Source organism: Macaca thibetana, chromosome 2, assembly GCF_024542745.1.
Source record: "Macaca thibetana thibetana isolate TM-01 chromosome 2, ASM2454274v1, whole genome shotgun sequence".
Lineage (NCBI taxonomy): Eukaryota > Metazoa > Chordata > Mammalia > Primates > Cercopithecidae > Macaca > Macaca thibetana.
The window spans coordinates 41,426,561-41,450,859 of NC_065579.1; the positions used below are offsets into that span (position 1 = coordinate 41,426,561).

The 24,299-nt window shown below is 45.2% G+C and overlaps 1 protein-coding gene and 1 pseudogene across 1 annotated transcript in view; one reads left to right on the top strand and one right to left on the bottom strand.

Annotated features, from left to right (window-relative positions):
• The window catches only part of MRPS22 (mitochondrial ribosomal protein S22), a 601,324-nt gene that overhangs the window by 137,423 nt on the left and 439,602 nt on the right, over window positions 1–24,299 (top strand). The window lies entirely within an intron of this gene.
• Window positions 11,519–12,224, bottom strand: LOC126948203 (ATP synthase F(0) complex subunit C1, mitochondrial-like; annotated as a pseudogene).

Below are 24,299 nucleotides of genomic sequence, written 5' to 3' on the forward strand. Positions count from 1 at the left end.
ATGGAGACAGGACACAGTACAGGGACAAACTGCGTAAGGAATAAAAATTGCTTCCCACCTTTGTTCCGGTGTGTTTTCGCCATTATTCCATCTGCAATGAACACCCTTTCTGCAGAAAGTAAAGATTGCCTTGCTAAGAGGATTAAATTTATGTTCAAGTGCTATTTCTTTGTGGCACCAGGGAACGAGCATTTACATATAACACTCTGTAAGTAGTTTATTTTGATACAAAGCATGAAGTGTTGATCTAATTTACTTTTTTTCTAGATGGCTTTCCAGATTTCCCACCTTTTATTGAATAATCCATCTTTTTCTGCTGAAATAAAATATCACCTTCATAATATATTAAATTTATTTATTTATTTATTTTTGAGTTGGAGTCTTGCTCTGTTGCCCAGGCTGGTGTGCAGTGGTGCAATCTCGGCTCACTGCAACCTCCACTTCCTGGGTTCAAGCAATTCTCCTGCCTCAGCCTCTGGAGTAGCTGGGATTACAGGCATGAGCCACCATGCCCAGCTATTTTTTATATTTTTAGTAGAGATAGGGTTTTGCCATGTTGGCCATGCTGGTCTTGCTTGAACTGCTGACCTCAGGTGATCTGCCCACCTTGGCCTCCCAAAGTGCTGGGATTATAGGCATGAGCCACTGTGCCCAGCCTATACCCTAGTATTTTAATAGGCAGGATAATTGCTTGAGGCCAGTAGTTCTAGACAAGCCTGTGCAATATAGTGAGACCCTGTCTCTACAAAAAAAATTTTAAAAAGTTAGCTGGGAGTGGTGGTGTGAGCCTGTAGTTTCAGCTACTTGGGAGGCTGAGGTAGGAGGGTCACTGGAGCCCAGGAATTTGAGGCCACAGCGAGCTATGATTGCACCACTACACTCAGGGCATCTGTAGGATAATTGCTTGTAGGAGATTTCAGCCTGGTCTATAGAGCAAAACTTAAAAAATTTTTAAAAATATTTTAATCTTGGCTATATTAAATATATAATTTCTTATGAATTGACATATTTATAATATTGAGTCTTCTCAGCCAATATGCATATTTTCCTCCTCCTACCAATTTTTTTTTTTTAACAGGGTTTTGCTCTGTTTCCCAGACTGGAGCGCAGTGACGCTATCACAACTCACTGCAGCCTCGACCTCCTGGGCTCAGGCAATTCTCCTGCCTCAGCCTACTGTGTAGCTAGGACCACAGGCGTGTGCCACCACACCCAGCTAATTTTTTAAATTTTTTGTTGAGGCGGGATCTCACTTTGTTACCCAGGTTGTTCTTGAACTCCCAGGTTCCAGTGATCCTCCCACTTTGGCCTCCCAAAAAGTGCTGGGATTCCAGGAATGAGTCACTGTGCCTAGCCCAGCTTGTTTCTTAAAAATTTATTTTTACTTTTAAATTAAACAACCTTTTTTTTGTGTGTGTATGTGTGGAGTCAAGTTCTCACTATGTTGCCCAGGCTGGTCTCAAACTCCTGGGCTCAAATGATCTGCCCACCTTGGCCTCCCAAAGTGTTGGGATCACAGGCATGAGCCACTGTGCCCAGCCTGTTTTACTCTCTTTTTTTTCATTCTCTTCTATTCCCAGATCCTTTATACAGTGCCCTGCACATTACATATAGGCACTCAATAAGTATTTGTTTAATGAATAAGTGAATGGGCTCCCTACTCTAGCTCTTACGGTACTTTTTTTACGACCTCAGTTCTCACGTTCTAAGGTAACGTATCTTCACTTATGTATATCTCACAACCAGACTTCTTAGTCCAATCAAAGGGATTCGGGAGCTGTTGCTTGGCCAGTTATGACTCCTGCTAACTGCCCTGTCTCCCACTTTGCCTCCTGGCTGCAGAGACACCATGGGACCTTATCTACCCTCTTGCAGAATTCAGATACACTGTGTCTCTAGTATTCTCGGAAACCATCCAGTTTAGTAACCCTATCAAAAACGGAAATGAGTTTAGCCTGGCAGGAAATGAGGTCAGTTTGGCAACTGATAGTGAAACATTGAACAATGTAGGAGTTAGTGGTAGTTTGAGTTAATGCAAGTCATGTTGCAAGGAAGTGAAATAAGAAGATCAAATGGGCTGTGAGCTGTGCAGGGTAATTTGGGCTGAAAGAGGGAAGACCCCTGTAAACCAATGATTGCTTGCTTTGTGTGTACCTGGGGCAGGTGAGTGCATAGTGGAGGACTTCTGAGTCCTCCCAACCTAGATACAGATCTCCCAGGGCATCTAAAGGAGAACAGCTTTGGCTAAAATCAATTAGCGCCATATATTGGGCCTTTCATGCCCTGTGTTAAACATTGGTTATCTCTAGTCCTCCCAGTATCCGCGCTAAATGGGTAATAGTATCCATTTCACAAAGAATGATACTGAAGTTTAAATTACTAAAGGATCTGCCCAAGGTCACAGAGTGCAGATCTAGAGCTTTAATGAATTCCTTTCCAAGTAGACATTGGTGTGAATCTATCTACTGGGCTATACAATGTGTGATCAATTCTGAAATATTACATTTAAGTCTTTGGAATTATTCTTGTTAATGGACCACATAACAGAAATAGAAGGGGGTCAGGCGCAGTGGCTCATGCCTGTAATCCCAGCACTCTGGGAGGCTGAGATGGGCAGATCACCTGAGGTCAGGAGTTTGAAACTAGCCTGACCAACACGGAAAAACTCCGTCTCTACTAAAAATACAAAATCAGCCGGGCATGGTGGCGCATGCCTGTAATCCCAGCCACTCAGGACACCAAGGTTGTGGTGAGCCGAGGTAGCGCCATTGCACTCCGGCCTGGGCAACAATAGTGAGACTCCGTCTCAAAAAAAAAAAAAAAGAAGTAGAAGGGAAGAGTCAATGTAGAACTACAGAAAAAAATGTATGATGGATGTAGGATGGTTATCAAAGTTGATCGGCATGTTCAAATTTTCATGTGTCATTTTCCATCAAAAGCTAATAAGCATAAAAGCTAGTCAACAGAATATACCCACAAATGAAAATAATGATGCTGCTGATGTAGATGAGGGATACAGTTGTGCTCATTAACCTCCTGTTTTATCTACATCTTTCCTAAATTTATGGAAACAATGATGCATTTATAACCAGAAAGAACAGAAGCCAATTAGAATTATGATTCCACGTGGAAGACGTTTAATATTTTAATTGCAGGCTCATGTCTTCTCATTTCTTCTGGACATTCCCTCCTGTCCCTCCCTAGACCCCTAGTTCTGCACCAGGATGTTTGAATTGATACTAAGGGAAAGAGTGCAGTTCTTCTTGGGTGGGGTAGTTGGGAGATGTGGTCTGAAAACTGCCAACAGTTATTCTTCCATTCACTTGTAGGAACTTGTCTGAGGGAGAGCAGAGTTGATATCTAGAGACTCATAGACAAGAAAAGAAAGTGGAGGGGGGGTGGGGAAGAGAGAGAGCCAGACTTAGCTCCAGTTGACCTTGAGGCTCTTTCTGCGGTTTGTCTAAGCTAGTTGACTTGGATTCCTTTCACTTGCAGCCACCGGCCTTCTATGGGCTGTTTGTGGCTCACCCCCTTGATCTGCCTACTCTGTGTGTGTTGATATTGGTGTGTGAGTCTCCACTCATTCTTTCTTGGAGTCTCCCTCCTTGCCAGTTTCCTTTCCTACCAGCAATGTGTTTTTGGAAACTGTAAATTTTAATACTTACTTGGCTGAAATAAGGTTAATTCTACATTTTAAGTTGATCTCTCTCTTTTTTTTTTTTTGAAACAAGGTCTCACTCTGTTGCTCGGGCTGGAGTGTAGTAGAGTGATCGCTGCTCACTGCAGCCTCATCCTCCTGGGATCAAGTGATCCTCCCACTTCTGCCTCCCCAGTAGTTGGGACTACAGGAGCACGCCACTACACCTGGCTAATTTTTTAATTTCATTTTTTTGTGGAGATGGGGCTGTCATCATGTTGTCCAGGCTTGTCTCAAACTCCTGACCTCAAGTGATTCTCCCACCTCAGCCTTCCAAAGTGCTGGGATTACAGTCGTGAGCCACTGTGCCCGGCCAGGGAGAGTACATTTCTGTTGGAAGGATCCTCCAAGGACATCTGCAGTTTCTTTAATGTGAGGACAGATACCTGTATTAATTAATTTGTGCTCAGGAACTATTTTTTCACTAAAAGGCGAATATAAAAGTAATTTGCCATAAAATTATCACACAATGCACTTCAAAATCAAATATATTCATGGAGTCATTATTTTAGATTATTTGTGCCTTCTGTCCACTCCCTTGGTGGGAATGATCAGATTTGACTACAGAAACTCAATACCTTCGCCACCAACCATAAACATTGGTGGCACTCCTTGTATAGTAGGAGAACTGAGGGTGTAAAGAGGTGGCAGTTTCCTGGCCTCATAGAGACCTTGGCCATTCCAAAGATTAATCTTTTTTTTATTTTTTGAGATGATGTCTCGCTCTGCCGCCAGGCTGGAGTACAGTGGCATAATCTCAGCTCACTGCAATCTCCATCTCCTGGGTTCAAGTGATTCTCCTGCCTCAGCCTCCCAAATATCTGGGATTACAGGCACAAGCCACCACACCAGGCTAACTCTTGTATTTTTAGTAGAAACGGAGTTTCACCATGTTGGCTAGGCTGGTCTCGAACTCCTGACCACAAGTGATCCACCCGCCTTGGCCTCCCAAATTGCTGGGATTACAGGCATGAGCCACAGTGCCCGGCCTCAAAGATGAATCTTATTGCCAAAGTTTTTTATTTATAAGTCAGCATCTGTTTGCTAAAGGAGCTTTCTGGGGCTCAAGCAATCCTCCCACCTCAGCCCCTCGAGTAGCTGGGACTACAGGTACAGGCCACCACGCTTTATTATTATCATTATTTTTAAATGTTTTTGTAGAGATGGGATTTCCTTATGTTGCCCAGGCTGGTCTCAAACTCCTGGGGTCAAGCAATACTTTCACCTGGGCCTTCCAAAGTGCTAGGATTATAGGTGTGAGCCACCACACTCAGCCTTCTTCTTGACTCTTATACACCAAATATTTTGCTTGCTCTGTTTTGAGATGCGATCTTGCTATGCTGCCCAGGCTGATCTCAAATTTCTGGGCTCAAGCAATCCTCCTCCCTTGGCCTCCCAAGTAGCTGGGATTATAGGCATATGCCACTGTGCCTGCTTTACACTCAATGTTATAATTTATCAATGGATTCTTTTTTATTTTTATTTTTTGAGGAGAGAGATGGAATCACACTAATTTGTGCAGACTGGTCTCAAACTCCTGGCCCTAAGCGATCCTCCTGCCTTATCCCTCTCAAAGTGCAGGGATTACAGGTGTGAGTCACTGCACCTGGCCTATCAATGGATTCTTTTTGTTGTTGTTGTTGAGATGGAGTCTCGCTCTGTCGCCCAGGCTGGAGTGCAGTGGCCGGATCTCAGCTCACTGCAAGCTCCGCCTCCTGGGTTGACGCCATTCTCCTGCCTCAGTCTCCCGAGTAGCTGGGACTACAGGCGCCCGCCACCTCGCTCGGGTAGTTTCTTTGTATTTTTTGGTAGAGACAGGGTTTCACCGTGTTAGCCAGGATGGTCTCAATCTCCTGACCTCGTGATCCACCCGTCTCGGCCTCCAAAAGTGCTGGGATTACAAGCTTGAGCCACCACGCCCGGCTCAATGGATTCTTATCCCATTCTATGCAGGATCCCGACTGGATTAAATTCAGATACTAATCCATCTGGTGGCTGTTGCCCTACATGCCAAAGCCCTGTCACCTATGTGTCAGGCTCTGCTCGTCAGTTGTGCTGGTGCTGTTCTGTGCAGGTGTGGCTGGGACCTGGGAGGATGCTGCAAGTAGATTTCAGATTGAGACCCATGCCCAAGCTTGACCTGCTCCTATTGCTCATTGTTCAAGTTTAAGGGAGCATTGTTTAAACTCCTTTCTAAACCAGCAGTGTGAATTTCGCCTTGGTGTCTAAGTCAACACTCTCGTATTGGACTAGGCTCAAGATATTCCTGACTGGGTTTCAGTTCCAGGAGAACTCCCTTTCCAGCACAGACTGCCTTGCCACCCAGACAGCGGGATCAAAGTTCAGTCAGTGTGACTGAACTAATTTGTGATTATATTTTAGAGATGGGGTTTCACCATATTGGCCAGGCTGGTCTCAAACTCTTGATCTTGTGATCCACCCACCTTGGCCTCCCAAAGTGCTGGGATTACAGGTGTGAGCCATTGCGCCCGGCCGTTACACCTGTCTAATTTTTGTATTTTTAGTTAAGGTGGGGTTTCACCACGTTGGCCAGGCTTGTGTCAAACTCCTGGCCTCAAGCTATCTGCCCACTTTGGCCTCCCAACAGGTAGGGATTACAGGTATGAGCCACTGCACCTGGCCTCATTCTTTTTTTCACTATCTTCCTGACATTCAATAGCTCATTCTTTGAAATTGCTGCTTAGGGCTGGGCGCAGTGGCTCAAGCCTGTAATCCCAGCACTTTGGGAGGCCGAGATGGGTGGATCACGAGGTCAGGAGATCGAGACCATCCTGGCTAACACGGTGAAACCCCGTCTCTACTAAAAAATACAAAAAACTAGCCGGGCGCGGTGGCGGGCGCCTGTGGTCCCAGCTACTCGGGAGGCTGAGGCAGGAGAATGGCATAAACCTGGGAGGCGGAGCTTGCAGTGAGCTGAGATCTGGCCACTGCACTCCAGCCCAGGCGACAGAGCGAGACTCCGTCTAAAAAAAAAAAAAAAAAAAAAAAAAAAAAAAGAAATTGCTGCTTAGTCTTGTATAGCATGAATGTATTATAATTTGATTAAATTTCTTATTAATGAATATAGAGGTCATTCACAATCTTTTGTAATTACAGTCTATTCTGCATTTGAAATTATTGCGTGTGCTTCCGGTATACATGTGTGTTTCTTCAGGACCAATTTAGAGAAGTAGAAGTTATGGGCCCAAGGTATATGCACTTAAATTCTGGATATAACATGCTAAATTGCTTTTCCAAAGGCCCACTAATTTATTTTCTGCTCAACAATAAGAAACATTGATCATTCTTCCACAGCTTGCCAGTAATAAATATTACTATATTTAAAAATTCTTGATAATTCTACTTGCCCTGATGATATTATGTTGTTTTAATTCACATTTCTCTTTTTTTTCTTAGATGGAGCCTCGCTCTGTGGCTAGGCTGGAGTGCAGTGGCACGATCTTGGCTCACTGCAACCTCAGCCTCCCAGGTTCAAGTGATTGTCCTGCCTCAGCCTCCCAAGTAGCTGGGATTACAAGTGTGTGCTACCACGCCCAACTATTTTTTTTATTTTTTTATTTTTTATATGGAGTTTCGCATTTTTTGCCCAGGCTGGAGTGAGCCACTGCAGCCAGCCTTTGCTTTTCTTTTTCTTTCAGACAGGGTCTCCCTGTGTTGCTCGGGCTGGAGTGTGGTGGTTTGATCATAGCTCACTGCAGCCTCAACCTCCTTGGCTCAAGCAATTCTACCTCAGTCTCCTGAATAGCTGAGACTACAGATGCATGTCACCATGTCTGGCTAATTTTTTAATTTTTTATAGAGATAGAGTTTCATTATATTGCGCAGGCTGGAAAAAATCCATCTTTATTATAAACTAAAAATATTTTCATATATAAAAGAATATGTTTTTGGATTTTCTATTCATTTCCATTCATTTATTTATTCATGCAATGATATCATATTGTGTAGATTACTATTGCTTTTTACTATGATTTGCTATCTGCTAAGGCAATTTGCTTCATTATTGATTATTTTCCAAAATGTTCTTTGCTGTGCGCACACATTTTCAATTCAACCTTGAGAATCACATAAGCTTGAGGATGACCATATGATAATTCCAAGAAATGTCAAAAAAGCATCTGATGAGCCGGGCGCAGTGGCTCACGCCTGTAATCCCAGCACTTTGGGAGGCTGAGGTGGGCGGATCACGAGGTCTGGAGTTTGAGACCATCTTGGCCAACATGGTGAAACCTCATCTCTACTAAAAATACAAAAAGTGAGCCGGGCATAGTGGCACGCGCCTATAGTCCCAGCTACTCGGGAGGCAAGAGAATCGCTTGAACCTGGGAGGTGGAGGTTGCAGTAAGCCCAGATCGTGCCACTGCACTCTAGCCTAGTGACAGAGCAAGACTCTGTCTCAAAAAAAAAAAAAAAAAAAAAAAAAGCATCTAATGAAATTGAACATCTGTAATATGAAATATTATGCAATTGTTTTACTAAAAAAAAAGAACAAGAAAAAGAAACAAAAACACAGGTCTTGAAGGATACACATGTAACTCTGCTGATTTTTGCATCAGGAGAGGAATAGGAGTTTACGTTTACAGCTGTAGTAGCTACTGTGGTGTGTTGTCTAGGTGCCCCTCTTTAGTACAAACCACTTATTCCAGTTGCCAGGAATGTTGCCTGCTGACAGCTTACTGTATAGTGCCTCCCCAGACTGCAATTTTAGTTGTGTGTAGCTGCTTTGCCAAGTTTAAGTTCCTGCCTAAGGATAGATTGCATCCAATGACTGATTATTATGGGATATAAATGCATCTCCCCTTTGCCTCAGTTTGGGACAATTCTGAATGGCCATCCTAGCTTCAGAGCTCCCTGAAGGACTGCTGAAGCCTCTGTCGCAACTGCATCACAGCCTAACTTCTCTCTGTGCCAGAGCTTGCTTTTCTCACTGCTTTACACATGTTTCTGAGAGCACTTGCCAATGAACCACCTGCACACAAGTTTGTTCCAGAGTCTACTTCCTGGGGTTCCTGGCCTACAATGGGCAATAAATGATTGGGTGGTGAGGAGAGATGAGTTTTTCACATTTTGCTGTCTTAAGTAAACTTGAATAATTTTTAATAATCTATTATATCACTTTATTTTATTTATTTATTTATTTATTTGAGACAAAGTTTCGCTCTTGCCCAGGCTGGATGGAGTGCAATGGCACAGTCTCGGCTCACTGCAACCTCTGCCTTCCAGATTCAAGTGATTCTTCTGCCTCAGCTTCCCGAATAGCTGGGATTACAGGGGCCCCACCACCACACACGCCAATTTTTTTTTTTTTTTTTTTTTTTTTTTAAGACAGAGTCTTGCTGTGACGCCCAGTCTGGAGTGCAATGGTGAGATTTCAGCTCACTACGACCTCTGCCTTCCAGGTTCAAGCGATTCTCCTGCCTCAGCCTCCCGAGTAGCTGGGACTGCAGGCACGGGCCATCATGCCTGGCTAATTTTTGTATTTTTAGTAGAGATGGGAGTTTCACCATGTTGGCCAGGGTTGTCTCAAACTCCTGACCTCGGGTGATCCACCTGCCTCAGCCTCCCAAGGTACTGGGATTACAGACGTGAGCCACCATGCTTGGCCCTAATTTTTGTGTTTTTAGTAGAGATGGGGTTTCACCATGTTGGCCAGGCTGATCTTGAATTCCTGACCTCAGGCGATATGCCTGCTTTGGCCTCCCAAAGGGCTGGGATTACAGGTGTGAGCCACTATGCCCAGCCTATTATATCTGTTATATCACTTTAAATTTGTGTTTATCTTTTTTTTGAGACGTTGTCTTGCTGTGTTGCCCAGGCTGAAGTCCAATGGCATGATCACAGTCACTGCAGCCTCAGCCTCCTGGGCTCATGTAATCCTCCTACCTCAGCCTCCCAAGCAGCTAGTACTACAGGTGCCGCCACCATACCTGGCTAATTTTTGTATTTTTTTTTGTAGAGATGGGGTTTCGCTATGTTACCCAGCCTAGGTGCTTAAATATTACCAACAAGTAGAAAACATGACAATGTTGTAGTGACTTTTTAATTTTAATTTGAAATTTTTATTTTTAATTAATTTAAATTTAAATTTAATTTTAATTTTTAATTTAATTTTAATTTTTAATTTTTAATTTAATTTAATTTTATTATTACTATATATATATATATTTTTTTTTTTTGAGATGGAGTCTCACTCTGTTGCCAGGATGGAGTGCAGTGGCATGATCTAGGCTCACTGCAACCTCTGCCTCCCAGGTTCAAGCAGTTCTCCTGCCTCACCCTCCTGAGTAGCTGGGACTCCAGGCACGCGCCACCATGGCCAGTTAATTTTTGTATTTTTAGTAAAGACAGCGTTTAGCATGTTGGCTAGGATGGTCTCGATCTCTCTCTCTCTTTTTTTTTTTTTTTTTTTTTTTTTTTTGAGACGGAGTCTCGCTCTGCCGCCCAGGCTGGAGTGCAGTGGCCGGATCTCAGCTCACTGCAAGCTCCGCCTCCCGGGTTCACGCCATTCTCCTGCCTCAGCCTCCCGAGTAGTTGGGACTACAGGCGCCCGCCACCGCGCCCGGCTAGTTTTTTGTATTTTTTAGTAGAGACGGGGTTTCACCGTGTTAGCCAGGATGGTCTCGATCTCCTGACCTCGTGATCCGCCCGTCTCGGCCTCCCAAAGTGCTGGGATTACAGGCTTGAGCCACCGCGCCCAGCCTTTTTTTTTTTTTTTTGAAATAGAGTCTCACTTTATCGCCTAGGCTCGAGTGCAATGGCACGATCTCAGCTCACTGCAACCTCTACCTCCTGGGTTCAAGTGATTCTCCTGACTCAGCCTCCTGAGTAGCTGGGATTACAGGTATGCACCACCATGCCTGGCTAATTTTTTGTATTTTTAGTAGAGACGGAGTTTCACCATGCTAGCCAGGCTGGTCTCAAACTCCTGACCTCGTGATCCGCCTGCCTCGGCCTCCGAAAGTGCTGGGATTACCAGTGTGAGCAACCACGCCCAGCTGGTCTTGATCTCTTGACCTCACGATCCACCTGCTTTGGCCTCCTAAAGTGTTGGGATTACAGGCATGAGCCACTGTATTTTTTTTTTTTTTTTAGGAGACAGGATCTCCCTATGTTTTGCAGGCTGGTCTGGAACTCCTGGGCTCAAGGGATCCTCCTGCCTCGGCCTCCTAAAGTGCTAGCATTACAGGCTTGAGACACCATGCATGATGCATGATGTATGTTGCAGAAACTTTTAAAAAAGAAATCCTCATGTCCTGCCCACATTCCCACTCAGCAATTGCACTACTGCAGTACAAGAATCATTTTATTTCTACATACTTCCCTTGAGCAGGGATCATATACAGTCATATTTTTGCCTGGCTTGCTGTGGTGGAAAGTTTTACATGGTAATGCAATCATTTGTCATAAAGGTGAATTTTTCACTGCTCTATAAAGATAACTAAAGAAAGCAAGGTATAGCTGAACCAGAACGGACATTCAGAAAACTCTGACAGCTGTTGTCCCAGCCTTGGGTCTAAAACAGGTTAACTTAGTTGTATCTTCTGAAAAAGGAAATTATTGGAGGAAGTTTGGTTAACATAACACAGCCTCTTAGCCAAAGCACCAGAACTGAAAACCAGGGTTCTAAGCTCTGGATTCCCAGTGCAGTATTCGTTCTACCAATAGAGTCGCCCCCACCCACCCCTTTAAAAAAAAAAAAAGAGGGAGAATCGTGTTTAGTGGTTAAACTTAGCACATGCCAGCACCAGGAATGTTATGGAGTCGTAGCACCTGGGGTGAGTAGGTGACCCCCATGGAGCTTCACATGGCGAAGGGGATGAGGAAGGTGACTGTCAAACAGAAGAGCCCCATGGCCTCAGACAGGGCAAAGCCCAGAATGGCATAGAAGAGCTGCTCCTTGAGAGATGGGCTCATGGCATAGCGAATGATCAAGCTGCCAAACACCATTCCTCTGCCAGCCCTTGAGCCAGTTACAATCATGGGCTGGGTGTGGTGGCTCACACCTGTAATCCCAGCACTTTGGGAGGCCCAGGCCAGCAGATTGCTTGAGTTAAAGAGTTCATGACCAGCCTGGGAACATTGCAGCACCCAGTCTCTACAAAATATTAAAAAATTAGCTGGATGTGGTGGCATGCATCTGTAGTCCCAGCTACAAAGGCGGCTGAGGTGGGAGGATCGCTTGAGCCCGGGAGGTTGAGGCCGTACTGAACTGTGATTGTGCCATTGCACTCCAGTCTGGATGACAAAGTGAGACCCTATCTCAAACCAACCAACCAACTGTGATTGCCCCAGCATCAATAAACTTGGCTGCTGTGTCAATGTCCCAGGAGACAACACTGGTCTGGAACCCGTATCTGGCCACGTGGAGTGGGGAGCTGCTGTAGGAAGGCTATTTGGATAAATTATTTGGCCTATTCAGAAAGGAGGCAGACACAGACCTGAGTAAACTCCTAGTACTACAGCAGATCAGAGCCTGAGAAATGAGTAGTGCCCCAGCAGTCTGCATTTTTTCAGTCTGCGCTCCCACTTCCCTGCATCTCCAGCTTGGCCCACAGCATTCATTCTGCCCAAGGTGACTTAGAAGTTGCAGTTTTCTAAATGCTGATGTGTTCTCTGATCAGAATCTTCCTCTGAGTGGGCACAGCAGGCTTCTGTTCCCTGGGGAGGGCAGAGGAATTCTTCTCCTTGGATGTAAAGAGACTGGAGAAATCTGCCCAAAGAATTAGCTGTGGTTCTTACTGCTCAGGAGTCTTCCTGGTTGCCCTAACTTTCCTCCAGAGTTCTATTTTCTTTCTTTTCTTTCTTATCTTTCTTATCTTTCTTTTCTTTCTTTTCTGCTTCCTTCCTTCCTTCCTTCCTTCCTTCCTTCCTTCCTTCCTTCCTTCCTTCCTTCCTTCCTTCCTTCCTCTCTCTCTCTCTCTCTCTCTCTCTCTCTCTCTCTCTTTCTTTCTTTCTTTCTTTCTTTCTTTCTTTCTTTCTTTCTTTCTTTCTTTCTTTCTTTCTTTCTTTCTTTCTTTCTTTCTTTCTTTCTTTCTTCTTTTGTTTTGAGACAGAGTCTTACTCTGTTGCCCAGGCTGGAGTGCAGTAGTCTGATCTTGACTCACTGCAACCTCTGCCTCCAGGGTTCAAGAGATTCTCCTGCCTCAGCCTCCTGAGTAGCTGGGATTACAGGCAGCCACCACGCCCAGCTAATTTTTGTATTTTTAGTAGAGACAGTGTTTCGCCAAGTGGGCCAGGCTGGTCTCGAACTGCTGACCTCAGGTGATCCACCCGCCTCGGCCTCCCAAGGTGCTAGGATTAAAGGTGTGAACCGCCGCACCTGGTCCAGAGTTCTGTTTTCAAGTTTCTCTGTTCTCTGATCTTCATAAGCTGCTGGAGAACACGGTTCCACTAGTTATTCACACACATCCATAAAACTCCCCACTTAGGAGTCAGGATCTCAGGTTGGCCAATGAACAATGAACCACAAGTGGGGTGTTTGGAAACTTTCCTCAAAAATGAGGAACTTAAAAATTGAAGAGCCTGCGTTGGTTGTTCCAGGGCAATTGTCCTTTATTCTGACCCAAACAAACCTCATGCAGCTCTAAATTCAGAAAATAACACGTGTTGTTGAGAATGTGGAGAAATTGGAAACTTTATGCATTGTTGATGGGACTGTAAAATGGCACAGATCACTGTGGAAAATAGCATGGAAATTCCTTTAAAAAATTAAAACAAGAACAACTCTATGACCCAGCAATCTCACTTCTGGGTATATATCCAAAAGAATGGGAAGCAGGGCCTCAAAGAAATATTTGCACACCCTTGTTTATAGCAGCATTATTCACAATGGCCAAGAGGTGGAAGCAAACCAAGTGTCCATCAAAGGAAGAATGGATAAACAAAATGTAGTGTGTACATACAGTGAAATATGATTCAGCCTTAAAAAGGAAGGAAATCCTGTCACATGCTACAACATGAGTAAACCTTGAGTCATTTTGCTAAATGAAATAAGCCAGTCATGGCCGGGCACGGTGGCTCACGCCTGTAATCCCAGCACTTTGGGAGGCCGAGGTGGGCAGATCACGAGGTCAGGAGTTTGCAACCAGCCTGGCCAACATGGTGAAATCCCATCTTTATTAAAATACAAAAAAAAAAAAAATTAGCCAGGCTTGGTGGCAGGTGACTATAATCCCAGCTACTCGGGAGGCTGAGGCAGGAGAATCGCTTGAACCAGGGAGGCAGAGGCTGCAGTGAGCCAAGATCACGCCACTACATTCCACCCTGGGCAACAGGGCAAGACTGTCTCAAAAAAAAAAAAAAAAAAAAAAAAATAAGTCACAAAAAGGCAAATATTGCATGATTTCGCTATCTAAAATACAATTTTGTTAAATTTTATTTATTTGTTTATTTATTTAATTAAATTTATAGAAACAGAAAGTTGAACAGTAGTTGCCGTCGGGTGGAGGAAGGAGGAACTGGGGAGTTGTTTAATGGGTACAGCGTTTTAGTTTTGCAATATGAAAAAGTTCTGGAGGCTGGGCATGGTGGCTCATACCTGTAATCACAGCACTGTGGAAGGCTGAGGAGGGCAGATCCCTTGAGCCCGGAAACAAGACCAGCCTGGGTCCCATGGTGAAACTCTGTCTCTACAAAAAATAAAAAATTACCTGGGTGTGGTGGTATGAGCCTGTAGTCCCAGCTACTCCGGAGGTTGAGGTAAGAGGATCACCTGAGCCCAGGGAGGAACTGCAGTGAGCCATGATAGCACCACTGCACTCCAACCTGGGCAACAGAGTGAGACCCTGTCTCAAAAAAAAAAAAAAAAAAAAAAAAAGGTTCTGGAGATAAGTTGCACAACACTGTGAATACACTTAACAGCCTTAAACTGTATGTACACTTAAAAATTGATAAGATGATAAATTTTATGTTATGTGTTTTTTACAATTAAAATATATCATTAAAAAACTAAATGAAAAGGTTAGCAAACAAATTAGATATAATTGAAGGGGAAATTAATAAACTAGAAGAACTACCAAAATTATTCAGAATATAGCACAGAGAAACAAAGAGATTTCAGGAAATATGCATGATACAATAATGATACAAGGAGAAGATCTAACATTTGGCTAACTAGGGTTCCAGAAGAAAAGAATAGAGAAAATGGACAGGTAACATTCAAAGAGAAAATGCCTGATAAATTTTCCAGAATTGCTGAAAAATATAAATCCTGTTTCTTTTTTTCTTTTTCTTTTTCCAATAAACCTTTTGCACTCCTAAAATCCTGTTTCAGAAATCACAATGGATCTCAAGAATGATAAAAATAATCCACACTTAGACTCCTCATAGAGAAGCTGCAGCTCAAAGACAGGAAGATTACATTAAAAGCATCCAGAAAGCAATCAAGACGTATTTCAAGCCGGGTGTGGCAGCTCATGGCTGTAATCTGCTGAGGTGGGCAGATCACTTGAAGTCAGGAGTTCAACACCAGCCTGCCCAAGGTGTTGAAACCCTGTCTCTACTAAATATACAAAAAATTAGTCAGACATGGTGGTGCACGCCTGTAATCCCAGCTACCTGGGAGGCTGAGGCAGGAGAATTGCTTGAACCCAGGAGGCGGAGGTTGCAGTGAGCCAAGATGGCGCCATTGCACTCCAGCCTGGGCAACAAGAGCAAAACTCTGTCTCAAAAAAAAAAAAAAAATTAAATTTATTTGGAAAAAACAAAAAACCTCAAGGCAAAAAAAGACATGTAGAGAAAAAAATATAATGAACAAAAATAAGCAACAAAGTAATAATAATTACATGGACAGGAAACATCTTAATTGAAACAAAACAAGACATTTTTCAAAAAAAAAAATACACTTCATGAGGAATTTGAAGTTAGCTATTGCTAGGTATGGTCATGCCCTATTTCCTACTCTCTTTCTCCCTACCCTCTGTTTGTCTTCATTAATTTTTTTTTTTTTTTTGAGATGCAGTCTAGCTATGTCACCCAGGCTGGAGTGCAGTGGTATGATCTCAGTTCACTGCACCTCTGCCTCCCAGCTTCAAGCAATTCTCCTGCCTCAGCCTCCGGATTAGCTGGGATTACAGATGTGCACCACCGTGCCCATCTATTTTTTGTAGAGATGGGATTTTATCATGTTGGCCAGGCTGGTCTTGAACCCCTGACCTCAAGTGATCTGCCCAACTTGGCCTCCCAAAATGCTGGGATTCCAGGCATGAGCCACTGCCCTCCCCCCCCGGCTGTTTGTCTTCATCAATATGAATGACAGCTTTTATTCTGTAACTAGGAGAAGAGAGAGACTAAGATGAAGAAAGAGAGGGGAAAGGAATTTTGTTGAAGGAAGAAAGGGTATTTGGCTTTTAATACTGATATTGACCTGGAGAGGAAAGGGGTCTAGAAAGGCCCCTGCTTCATTATCATTTGGGGTTGGAGTGGGGGTGGAGGGAGTATGGTAAAATTGTTCCCACAGCAAGCCTCTATGGGGCAGAAGACCACCAGAGACACTTTCAATGATGGTGCCCATCTGTAAAAGATCTTAGAAGCATGGCCGGGCGCGGTGGCTCAAGCCTGTAATCCCAGCACTTTGGGAGGCCGAGGCGGGTGGATCACGAGGTCAGGAGATCAAGACCATCCTGGCTAACATGGTGAAACCCCGTCTCTACTAAAAATACAAAAAACTAGCCGGGCGTGGTGGCGGGCGCCTGTAGTCCCAGCTACTCGGAGGCTGAGGCAGGAGAATGGCGTGAACCTGGGAGGCGGAGCTTGCAGTGAGCCGAGATCGCGCCACTGCACTCCAGCCTGGGTGACACAGCGCGAGACTCCGTCTCAAAAAAAAAAAAAAAAAAAAAAGATCTTAGAAGCTCTAAAGTGCTGGGCGCGGTGGCTCAAGCCTGTAATCCCAGCACTTTGGGAGGCCGAGACGGGCAGATCACGAGGTCAGGAGATCGAGACCATCCTTGCTAACTCGGTGAAACCCCGTCTCTACTAAAAAATACAAAAAAACTAGCCGGGCGAGGTGGCGGGCTCCTGTAGTCCCAGCTGCTCGGGAGGCTGAGGCAGGAGAATGGTGTGAACCCAGGAGGCGGAACTTGCAGTGAGCTGAGATCCGGCCACTGCACTCCAGCCTGGGCGACAGAGGCAGACTCCGTCTCAAAAAAAAAAAAAAAAAAAAAAAAAAAAAAGAAGCTCTAAAGTATACTTAGAAATGTCATCTCATTTAATCTCTGAGAGAGAGGTCACTTGCCTACTCTGTCAGGTAATGCCAACAACAATATTTCTAGACATCTTGGTTAGACTTTTTTCCTTCTTTTAGAGATAAGGTCTCACCCTGTTGCCCAGGCTGGAGTGCAGTGGTGTGATCATATATCTCACTGTAATCTAGAATTCCTGGGCTCAAATGATCCTCCTGTTTCAGCCTCCCCAATAATAGGGACTAACAGGCGGTGCCACCACACCCAGCTAATTGTCTTTTTTTTGAGACAGAGTCTCCCTCTGTAGCCCAGGCTGGAGTGCTAGTGGTGTCCTCTCAGCTCACTGCAACCTCCTGGGCTCAAGCAATCCTCCTGCCTCAGCCTCCCAAGTAGCAGGACTACAGGCCCATGCCACCAAGCTTGGCTTTTTATTTTTCTTTTTTTGAGATGGAGTCTTGCTCTGTCTCCCAGGCTGGAGTTCACTGCAATCTCCGCCTCCCAGGTTCAAGCAATTCTCTTGCCTCAACCTCATGAGTAGCCGGGACTACAGGCACTTACCACCGTACCCTGCTAAGTTTTGTATTTTTAGTAGAGACAGGGTTTCCCCATGTTTGCTAGGCTGGTCTCGAACTCCTGATCTCAAGTGATTCGCCCACCTTGGCCTCCCAAAATGTTGGGATTACAGGTGTGAGCCACCACACCCGGCCTCTGGATAATTTTTTGTATTTTCGGTAGAGAGAGGTGTTTTCCATGTTGCCCAGGCTGGTCTCCAACTCTTGGGCTCAAATGATCCGCCCGCTCAGCCTCTCTGGGATTACAGGCATGAGCCACCGTGCCCGGCCTAATTTTTGTTTTTTGATTTTTTTGTAGAGATGGGATCTTGCTCTGTTGCCTGGCTGGTCTTGCACTCCTGGCCGCAAGTCAGGCATCTGCTTGGCCTCCCTAGTAGCTGGGATTACAGGCATGAACTACCACCCTCAGCCCTCTTGGTTAGCCTTATACTTCCTGATATTTGTTAGTTGCAATTTTGCAGGCTCCCTCTAATTTCAACATTTGTTTTTGCTTATTAACAGAGAAAGGTAGGCTAAGAATTTGAAAATTTTTATCTCCAGCCTGGACCTTTCTCAGGAACTCTGGACTGCTACTGATTATCAACGCTGGAATATCTAAACAAGCACTTAAGGTCGGGTGCGGTGGGTCACGCCTGTAATCCCAGCACTTTGGGAGGCTAAGGCGGGTGGATCACTTGAGGTCAGGAGTTTGAGACCAGCCTGGACAATATGGTGAAATCCTGTCTTTACTAAAAATACAAAGCTTAGCCAGGCGTGGTGGTGCACACCTGTATTCCCAGCTACTGGGGAAGCTGAGGCAGGAGAATCGCTTGAAACTGGGGTGGCAGAGGCTGCAGTTAGCCAAGATCGCACCACTGCACTCCAGCTTGGGTGACAGAGTGAGACTGTCTCAAAAAAATAAAATAAAATAAATAGGCCAGGCACGGTGGTTCATGCCTATAATCCCAGCACTTTAGGAGGCCAAAGCGGGCAGATCTCCCGAGGTCAGAGGTTCAAGACTAGCCTGACCAACATGGAGAAACCCCATCTCTACTAAAAATACAAAATTAGCCGGGCGTGGTGGTGCATTCCTGTAATTCCACCTACTCAGGAGGCTGAGGCAGGAGAATTGCTTGAAACTGGGGTGGCAGAGGCTGCAGTTAGCCAAGACCGCACCACTGCACTCCAGACTGGGTGACATAGAGAGACCCTGTCTCAAAAAAATAAAATAGGCCGGGTGCGGTGGCTCAAGCCTGTAATCCCAGCACTTTGGGAGGCCGAGACGGGCGGATCACGAGGTCAGGAGATTGAGACCATCCTGGCTAACACGGTGAAACCCCATCTCTACTAAAAAAAATACAAAAAATTAGCTGGGCGTAGTGGCGGGCGCCTGTGGTCCCAGCTACTCGGGAGGCTGAGGCAGGAGAATGGCGTGAACCTGGGAGGCGGAGCTTGCAGTGAGCCAAGATCGCGCCACTGCACTCCAGCCTGGGCGACAGAGTGAGACTCCTTCTAAAAAAAAAAAAAATTAAAATAAATAAATAAATAAAATATATAGGCCGGGCACAGTGGCTCATGCCTGTAATCCCAGCACTTTAGGAGGCTGAGGTTGGTGGATCACCTGAGGTCAGAGGTTTGAGACTAGCCTGACCAACATGGAGAAACCCCCTCTCTACTAAAAATACAAAATTAGCGGGGCGTGGAGGTGCATTCCCGTAATTCCACCTACTCGGAAGGCTGAGGCAGGAGAATCACTTGAATCTGGGAGGCAGGGGTTGCAGTGAGCAGAGATCGTGCCATTGCACTCCAGCCTGGGCAACAAGAGCAAAACTCCGTTTCAAAAAAATAAATAAAAGGCTGGGCGCGGTGGCTCACGCCTGTAATCCCAGCACTTTGGGAGGCTGAGGTGGATAGATCACTTGAGGTCAGGAGTTTGAGACCAGCCTGGCCAACATGGTGAAACCTCATCTCTACTAAAAATACAAAAATTAGCCGGCCATGGTGGCAGATGCCTGTAATCCCAGCTACTCGGGAGACTGAGGCCGGCGAATTGCTTGAACCCGGGAGGCGGAGGTGGCGGTGAGCCAAGATCGCGCCACTGCACTCCAGCTTGGGCAACAGAGTGAGACTCCATCACACACACACACACACACACACACACACACACACACACAAATAAAATAAGCACTTCAAATTTATGATGTCCAAAAGGCCAATCTGCTGAATTAGTTCTTTCTTTTTTTTTTTTTTTTTTTCTTTTTTTTTGAGACAGAGTCTGGCTCTGTTGCCCAGGCTGGAGTGCAGTGGCACGATCTCGGCTCACTGCAAGCTCCTGAAGCTATTTTTCAGTAGGCACCTAAGGCCTGTTTCCTTCCTCTTGGTCACTCAGGAACTCTTCTCCAGACTGGCTAATGGAGTACGGTTTGGGAAAAGCACTTGGCTGGGTGTCCTACATGTTGAGTTCAATTTCCTCCTTTGGGTGTGTTTTAGCTTCCAGCTGGGATTTTTGCCATAGTAATTATAACAACCACACTCTGCAAGGAGACTCTAAAAGCTATACAGGCAAACACATAAATAGAAAGGAATTCCTCAGGCAAGCCAAGTAGTTATCAGAATCTCCACCCCTACCAGAGTCGGAAGCTCTGTACTTGCCTCCCGGTAACTGCTTAGAGAGAATTATTTAGCCAGCTTGGATTCTTTCTACAACCACACTGAAATCGGATGTCCTGAGGGAAAGGGAAGTTTTTCCCCACCCCAACCCTGTTCCTCTCCAAGCCTTTCTCATCTAGCCAACAGCACTGTCATTCACATGTCTGCTTGAGACAAAAACCTAGAGGTTTGCTTTTATTCTTTTTTGTCCCGCACCTCTCATCAGCAAAGCTTATTGCTTCTACAAAATGTGCCTGGAGTCTATCTTCTCCTCACTATTGGGTGTCAATTGTGTTCATCTTGGACAATTGCTAACTGATCTTGCTTCCACTGTTGGTTTTTCTTTTCTCTATTTCCCTCCCCTTCCTCCCTCCCTCCCTCCCTCCCTCCCTTCCTCCCTCCCTCCCTCCTTTCTTCCTTCCTTCCTTCCTCTCTCTTTCTTTCTTTCTTTCTCTTTCTTTCTTTCTCTTTCTTTCTTTCTTTCTTTCTTTCTTTCTTTCTTTCTTTCTTTCTTTCTTTCTTTCTTTCTTTCTTTCTTTCTTTCTTTCTTTCTTTCTGTCTCTCTCTCTCTTTCTTTCTTTCTTTCCTTCCTTCCTTCTTTTTCCTTCCTTCCTTCTTTCCTTTTTCTTTCTTGCTCTCTCTCTTTCTTCCTTTCTTTGTTTCCTTTCCTTTCTTTCTTCCTTTCTTCTTTTCTTTCCTTTTTTTTTTTCTTTTGATACAGTCTTGCTCTGTCACCCAGGCTGAAGTGCAGTGGTGTGATCTCAGCTCAATACAACCTCCGCCTCCCCAGCTCAAGTGATCCTCCCACCTCAGCCTCCTGAGGAGTTGGGACTACAGGTGCACACCACAATGCCCAGCTAATTTTTGTATTTTTTGTAGAGACGAAGTTTCGCCATGTTGCCCAGGCTGGTCTTGAACTCCTGGGCTCAAGCTCTTCACCCGCCTCGGCCTCCCAAAGTGTTGGGATTACAGGCATGAGCCACCGTGCCCACCATCTGCTTCCACTCTTATACTGCTATGTATCATTCTCCCCATAGCTGCTAGAGCCATCTTTTAATACAATAAATCCCATCATTGCCTTGCTCACAACCCTTGTTGGCTCTTGCGGCTATGGGGAGAATGAACTCCTACTGAACTTTTGATCATTTCAGACTTCTTCACAGCCCAAGAGGCTTTGCATAATGTGGCTCAGCCTTCCTCTCCAACCACACTTCTTAGTGCTCTCCCCGTCAGCTACCTGACCATCTCTGTTCCTCAGTGTGCCAAGCTTGTTCCTGTCTTCAAGCCATGGGATTTTTTGTTGGCTATGCTTACAATGCTCTATGAATATTTCCTCATGGCTGACTCCTTGGTATTTAGGCCTGAGTTCATTTACTATTGCTCCATAGTGAAACACTCCAAAACTCTGGCTTCAAAACGACAATCATTTATTTTGCTCATATATCTGTATTTTGGGCAGGGCTTCATGGGAAAGGCTCATTTTGCTCTATGCAGCATCAGCTGGGGCAAATCGGCTAACTGAGAATTCGCCTCTGAGTTGGCTCACTCACATGACAGTCATCTGCGAGTTAAGCCAGAGTTGAAGGCTGGGGCTTTAGCTGTTCTCCACGTAGCTAGGGTCCTGGGAATGTGTCCCGAAAGAGTCAGGTAGAGGCTGGGCACGGTGGCTCACGCTTGTAATCCCAACACTTTGGGAGGCTGAGGAGAGTGGATGGCTTCAGCTCAGGTGTTTGCGAGCAGCCTGGGCAACATGGTGAAACCCTGTCTCTACAATAAAAAATACATAAATTAGCTGGGAATGGTGGCGTGTGCCTGTAATCCCAACTGCTTGGGAGGCTGAGGCACGAGAACTGATTGAGCCCAGGAAGCGGAGGTTGCAGTGAGCTGAGATCATGCCACTGCATGGCATGGCATGTCATCCAGCCTGGACAACAGAGTGCGACTCTGTCTCAAAAAAACAAAACAAAAGTCAGGTCGAAGCTGTAATGTCTTTTCTGACCTAGACTTGGGAGTTCTGTTGTATTTTATTAGTTGAGAAGGACAAAAGACCCACTGGAGTTCAACTGAAGGGAACACAGAGTCTGCCACTTGATGAGGGAGTGGCAGGGTTCTGAAACAGCACTGGAAATTGAAATATTGTTTTTCTGGATAATTTTTGGATAATACTATCTGCCACAGCTACCGCCACAGTGCGGTCTTCACTGACTGCTCTCTACCTACTAACCCCTCCTCTCCGCCCCAGCTATCTCTACCATTTCAACATCTGCTTCCGCATAGAACCTGCCATTCTCTTGTTCCTTTATGTATTTGCTCACTTGCAGCCTCATAGAAGAAAATAAACTCCCTGAGAGCGGAAACCTTGCATGAAGGGAGACCAGGTGGAAGGCTGTTGCACAAAGCTCTGGCAGTTGCAGACAGAAAGGCAGTGGCTATTTGGAGACATGTGTAAGGGTGGAGAGGTTGCTATTTAGTGATTGACTGACTCTGGGGGATGACAGCAGGAAGGCGGACGCTAGGTTGCCAGTCCATCTCACATCGAGGACTGGCATGGGACTGAGGGTATGCATAGTTTAGGGTTGCCTGGCAGAGACCACGCTGAGACCTCTCCTACTGGAGGGGTAAGTGGTGCTTACCATATGTGTGGAGAGACCGACTAGATGCTCACCAAAACCCTTTCCTCTCCTTCCTAAGCTTCTAGCCAGGTCGCACTTCCTAGCTCTCTTGCAGCTAGATAGGAAGCCTTATAAAGTTATGGCCAAAAAAAATGTAAGTAGGAGCTGACATATAGCCCTTTGAGGCTTCGCCTATTAAAAACCATCATGTAATACTTTTTTTTTTGAGACTAAGTTTCACTGTTGTTGCCCAGGAGGGAGTGTAATGGCTTGGTCTTGGCTCACTGCAACCTCCACCTCCCAGGTTCAAGCAATTCTCCTGCCTCAGTCTCCTGAGTAGCTAGGATTACAGGCGCACACCACCATGCCTGGCTCATTTTTTGTATGTTTAGTAGAGACAGGGTTTCACCACGTTGCCCAGGGTGGTCTTGAACTCCTGACATCCGGCCCATCCTGTAAGATTCTGTGTGGTGGCTGGGTGTGGTTGCTCATGCCTATAATCCAAGCACTTTGGGAGGCTGAGGAGGGTGGATCACCTGAGGTCAGGAGTTCCAGACCAGCCTGGCTAACATGGTAAAACCCCATTTCTACTAAAAATACAAAAAATTAGCTGGGTGTGGTGGCGGGCACCTGTAGTGCCTGTAATCCCAGCTACTTGGGGGGGCTGAGGCAGGAGAATTGCTTGAACCCGAGAGGCAGAGGTTGCAATGAGCCGAGATCATGCCATAGCACTCCAGCTTGGGCAACAAGAGTGAAACTCCGTCTCAAAAAAAAAAAAAAAAAAAAAGATTCTGCATGATCCCTTCCTGTTTCTGGGTGGCCTTGTAGGAAGTGTGTTAACCATGACAGCATCACAGATCGTAGAAGTCTATGTTACTGAATTTGTGGAATAGAGAACTGCTCCCCAATCCCCTCATCTTTTTTATTTCACACAGAGTTTTTGAAAAGACAAGAACAGTTGTAGAATGTCCCCACATTTAGGACTTGTCTGATGGTTTCTTCACGTTGTTATTTAACTTCTTCCTCTGCTTCTTGTACTTCCTGTAAAATAAAAGTCAACTCTGTAGCTTCAGTTGGATTTCAGTTTGCTTTTATGGTAAGAAGTTTTTCAAAGGTGACATTGTAGGCTGGGCGTGGTGGCTCACACCTGCAATACCAGCACTTTGGGAGGCCGAGGCAGGTGAATCACTTGAGGCCAGCCTGGCCAACTTGGCGAAGCCCCATCTCTACTAAAAATACAAAAACTAGCTGGGTGATGCATGCCTGTAATCCCAGCTACTCAGGAGGCTGAAACACAAAAATTGCTTGAACCTGGGAAGCAGATGTTGCAGTGAGCCAGGATCATGCCACTGCACTCCAGCCTGGGTGACAGAGTAAGATTCTGTCTCAAAAAAAAAAAAAAAAAAAAAAATGTACTTTATATTGCATCATACCAGCAAGACATCATGTCAGGTTGCCCCACCATTGGTGATCTTACATCTGCAGATTGTGTTCAGATAGTAATTGCCAAGTCCCTCCATTGTAAAGGCTCTTTCCTCCTTTTGCTATTAATATGCACAGTAATGGGGTAGTATGGGGTAACCCTTGGTCA